The sequence below is a fragment of the Porites lutea genome, chromosome 5, assembly GCF_958299795.1.
Source record: "Porites lutea chromosome 5, jaPorLute2.1, whole genome shotgun sequence".
Taxonomy (NCBI): Eukaryota; Metazoa; Cnidaria; class Anthozoa; order Scleractinia; family Poritidae; genus Porites; species Porites lutea.
This window is the reverse complement of record NC_133205.1, coordinates 26931032-26936869: the sequence shown is the minus strand read 5'-3', so window position 1 is coordinate 26936869 and position 5838 is coordinate 26931032.

The following is a 5838-nucleotide window of genomic DNA, read 5'->3' as shown; positions in this document are numbered from 1 at the left end:
ATTATTAGAAAACCTTTTTCAAAGAAATAAACGAACCAGAAAGTTGACAATCCACAAGCTTTTTAATACTTCTACATGTCATTTAGTACATTCAGACATTAAGGTGTTACTGTACGTATTTCTCAGTTTTCGTTCCCAAGATAAGAGACCTCAAAACGAGCAGGATCACGTTCGACAGTGTCCGCGTGGACTGGCATCCAGTACCAGCACCCTTTACCCTAGGCTACAGGGTACTGGTAAAAAATTCCTCGTTTGACAAGCAAACCTCCTGGAACAGAACCTTCATCTACATAGCTGGTCTTCAAAGTAACACCACTTATGTCATCAAGGTTTATCCAGTACACGGTCTAACGGATAAATGGAGCATTGCCGAAACTTCAAGCAGTATCGAAGTCACCACAAAACAGGAAAAAGGTAAAATGTGTGGAAACATATTTTAAGGAACATATCATCAACTGTATAAATACCTTTGACTACTAAAGTAACTTAACTATTATAGTAAATCCTATAGGCGGATTTATGTAAACGATTGATTGATTAATTGATTGATTGATTGATTCATTCATCGTGACGTCGTTGTTCGGCCGGTATTTTTTCTCATTAGCATACGAGTTAATCCATAGAAGACGTAGCTGTATATACAAATTTGGTTTAAAAATTGAAAGAGCTGGTTAATTGTAGCAGTTTGTGCAAGTTTCAGCTCTTTCCTATCAATAACAAAAAAAATAGCAGCAATCAAAAACTCCAAAATTGTTAGGTGGCAAAACGTTAATGAGCTCATACATTCTTTGTAAATTTTGGGTTTTTTTAAAGAGAATTTCTTCCAAACTATTCTCTACATATATACATAGGGCTCAATTGTTAAGAGAAATTTTTATGCTCTCTCAATATTATCGGTATGGTCTGAACTCGTGTATTGTTTTCAAGGGAACCACGAGAGTACATAAATGTTTTTGTATTACCAACTCCAAATAAATAGAGAGAAAAAGACATTTTTGCAGCAATGTTCCTATAATTGTTTTATGTAATATATCTAGGAACTAATTGGGAGTAATCACAGCTTTTGGTCTCAGCGCGCGTGTACGTAAACATAAGGCTTTACGAAATTCTTCAAGCCTCCAACAGAAAATGAACGGGTTTATGGCAGAGTTAAGAGACGCAAATGCTAAGGTCATTTGGAATGCAAACGGTGAATACGATGGAAAGAACAATAACAAAATGATAATTGGCGCCCAACATACTAACTTGCTCACTATAACCATGGCAACGGCGACTGTGGATTTGCTCCAGATGGAAAACTCTTGGCACTCAGGGGGGTAGAGTCGGGCAATTTTTTTAGCTTCGCGTCTTGCTACCCAACACATTCCAAAATGGAAAGAAATGATCAGTAGAATGAGAAGGGTGATGTAAACTAGGAGGTAGTAATTTGGGGAAGGCATCTCGGTAATCCCGTTTAAGAAGGCAATTGCGGAGGCGAAGAACCACGTTAGAAAAATCAGGATGAATGTCAGCTTTTCCGTCATCCACTCCACGTAGCGATAAGGAAAGCAAATTGAAACGAAGCGATCCAGTGAGATGACAAACGTGCTATTGAGGGAACCTAAAATCAGAATATATCCCAGAATGCGTCGTACGGAGTTGAACATAGCACTCGGGACATGATTTATGGTGTATATTTTCATCGGTGCATACACAACGCAAAGCATCAGATCAAAAGACGATAAACTAACCATGAGAACAGCGGTACCTGTTTGTCGCAACTGACGGTCTGATAAAACAGCGAGGATCACAAGAAAGTTAGAAATTGTTCCAGTTACTGAGATCCCACTGTTCAAGATAATAAGCGACAGAACTTCTTCTGAGGTCATCTTATTAGACATGAAAAGATGCTCCTCTGAACTTTGATTTTTTAATGATGTGTGCCTTTCGCTCGCCTTGTGTTGATCCATATCTTGGCTTCGTTATGATGATCTTCAGGCGCTAGCTTTGCGTGCGAACACTCTAAAGTTTACTGTGCTTTAATTTATTTATGAAAAGGAACTATAATACGAAAGCTGCCTGAAAAAAAAAAAAGCAAATAACCCGGAAACAAGAAAGAGAAGTAATGGGTTAATACCCCATGTGTTAAGATCACGTTGAATATCAAAGGTGTCTATTGTGTTATACACTCTTCTTTTAAGCGATCCGACAATTGGCCGGGCATTCTGAAGTTGTCCAAAATAATGACAGATACATGTCTAAGAAGCACTAGAGAATTCTTCCATTAGCAAAATTTATTCTTCGTTTGTTTATTGTAAGAAAAAAGATAGGCATAAAAAGATTAAGAACTAAATTTCATGTCATTTGTCAAAGATACAAATACCTTTTTAGCAACTGCAACCGTAACTTCTTCTTTGATTTAAACATCTGATTAAATTATCATTTATACGACCTTCATGACAGGCCTTTTCAGCATGCTTTTGGGATGCGTAATTAAAGCGTAAGGAGTATGCTTTTCTGGAAAATAAAATCTAATGGAAAAAGTTACCATTCATTTATCATTTGGCATGAAACGAAGCTAACCATCTTTTTGTAAGAAAGGAAAGCGAATTGCCCACGTTTGGGCCCACGACTGATCATTATTTTTGAAATATATCAATCAAACAGCCAGGATATTATGCACTTATGCTATTAAAAATTTAGCAAAATTGCCCTTTTTGACGTAGCGAACTGACAATTGTCCAATTTTGTCGACTTATGATTTCCTCTGAAACTTTTTTTGCCCCTGAATAGAGGAGAGAACCTGTATTTCACCTTAAAATAAAATTAAAGTTCATCTTGACGTAATTTGCAAGAAATGTGTCATAATAAGACAAATCCGAAAAACAGGTGTTTGAAAACGTTTCAGCTTGAAAATTGCTTTATATTTTGTTTGGAAAAACCAAAACTTGAAATAAAAAGGTCTTTAAGGAATTTATGTCAGTGAAATTTAGTAGCAATTTTTTTAAACAAGTTTTGACTTACTGAAAGATATGTGAAACTTGCTTGTGAAGTAGAATTCACTTAGGTCTTAAAAATTGATTCTTCTGACCAGGTGGTGTTTTCACGAAGAACTGGTTTGAGGCCAAAAATGTTTTCTTCGATGCGAACACCGAACAAACGGACATTTTTGACCCAATAACATAACAACACCCAAGAGAATTAAATGACACATTGAAATTTAAATACAATTTTCGAAAAATTGCGGACGCTTTTTTCCAAACAAGTGAGCTTATCGTGCCAAACAGACAACGAAACAATCTCGACCCAGAGCTCTTCTGCGCACGACGGCCAGGGAGGGAAGAGCTCTGGGGGGAACCTGGAGCAAGGCCTTCTCTGATTGGTTTCAATAAAAAAAACAATAAAAGTGTATCTGATTGGTCCATTTAAGTTCGCACGAGAGCGTATGAACCTTCGGCGAGTCTGGCGTATGAGCGGGTTTTTCCCTGGAAATGCCGTGGAAGTAAACAATTCTCGATTTCAGTTATTCCAAAACACCATTGCACGACTATGTAGGCAGAATAACTGAATTCCCCAATTTTCAAATAAATTGCATTAGCTACATATCGAAAATTGACATAAATAAAAATACAGCGACATCTTTGCAGCCCCAGCTATAATTTAAGAAGCATAACACATTACTGATTATTCATCGACTTCCATGTTATCGTATTCACGCTAAGTAGCCGAGTATGAATGAAAACTTTAGCCCCGCGGTAAATTACCGAAAAAACAGACTGTTATAGCTTGAAATTATTGCATGCGACATGCTGATGATCTATTAATCACTCATTCTTTCCTTGCACTCCTGTAGCACCATCTCAAGCTCCTGCCATTATCATCGCGTACAACATAAGCTCCTCCAGTCTCAAGGTGTCGTGGAGTCACGTGTCTTACAAATATTTTAATGGAAAAGCTTTGGGATACAAAGTCACTTATCATCCAGTCGGCCTGGAGCAAAACTTGAATTTCGTAACTGTGAACTATACAAACACAACTGAGCTAACTAACCTGGTTGCGTTTACTGTATATGTCATTAATGTATCAGCGGTGAGCTCTGGTGGAGTGGGGCCTGGAAACTACGCAGTGAGTCAAACAGACGACACAGGTACGAATATCACTATCACTTACGTCAGACCTGGAAAGTATAAGAGGTTTCATGCAAATGCCCCCGCCCATGCAAACTAACAGAAAATAAAAGATCGTTGGAATCTTACCTGCAATAGCGAATCGAGCTATTGCATTTTACCTGTAGTTTATTGTTATGATACAGAGGAAAAATCCAGAAAATCGAGTTCATACCTGTTACGCACTCATTGCTCACAGCTATCACTGTTATTTTTTGTGTTCCACTACTTCAAATAGCTTGGACTGTTAACATGCGTAAAATGATTGATTTTTCTCTTCTTTTCATCAGCTCCAGCCCAAGGTCCAGACATCATCGTCGCATACAACTCTAGCTCAACGAGCCTGATTGTCACGTGGAACCATCTCTCCAAACGGTATTCCAACGGAAAACACTTAGGCTACAAAGTCACTTATTATCCTATTGGTTTAGAGAGAAACATAAGCTCCATCACCGTGACCAATACAAACATTACGGAACTAACCAACTTGTCTGCGTTTACTATGTATGTCGTTACTGTTTCCGCGGTGAGTTCCGGTGGAGTTGGGCCATGGAATACCATCAAAGCTCGAACAGACGATGCAGGTATAGATGATTTCAAATGGACTACAGCCCAATTGAGACTGTTGTCCTTTTTTATTTTTTCAGCACTCACTATTGTAGACTGTTTATTCATACAATATTTACTACGTTTTGGTATTCTCTATACAAGCTCCCACTCGAGCACCTGACATCATCACCGCATACAACTCCAGCTGGACAAGCCTCATTGTCACCTGGAACCATCTCCCCACGCAGTATTTGAACGGAGAACCCGTGGGCTACAAAGTCACGTATTATCCAGACGGCCTGGAGAGCGTAATAAACTTGGTGGCAGTGAACTTGACGAATAAGACCGAACTAACTAACTTGTCTGCGTTTACTATGTATGTTATCAATATATCGGCGGTGAGTTCCGGTGGCGTTGGGCCTTGGAGTACCATCAAAGCTAGGACAGACCATGCAGGTACCGAAGAAATTGATCGCCTTTAGCAACTGATTAAGGCTGTTCTCGTTGTTCTGTTTAGCATTTAATTTTGTACATTATTTACTGACACAATAGTTAGTAGGTTTTGCTATTCTCTTCATCAGCTCCCAGTAGAGCACCTGACATCATCACCGCACACAACTCCAGCTCGACAAGCCTGATTGTCACGTGGAACCATCTCCCAAAGCAGTATTTCAAAGGAGAACCTCTGGGCTACAAAGTCACGTATTATCCACTTGGTTTGGAGACCAACATAAGCTTCGTGACAGTGAACTATACGAACACAACTGTGCTAATCAACCTGGCTGCGTTTACCATGTATGTTATTAATGTATCAGCGGTGAGTTCCGGAGGAGCGGGGCCTGGTAATACCACAAAGGCTCGGACAAACGATGCAGGTGTAAACGATTTTCTTTAAGTTAATAAAACTAGTTGCTATAACAGTCCAATTTAAAAAAAAAAAACTTCATACTTGGGCTTGGGGGAATAAAACAATAGAAATGCAATATTCATTGCTGCGCCTGAAGATGATTTCTTTTGTTTTATTCCCCCAAGCCTTGGAGCCAAGTATGAATTTTAATACATGTATACCGAAAATGGTCTATTGTACGTACCCATCACTCAATCTTTTAGATTATCTATGCAAAAAGTAAAGTTATTCTCATCA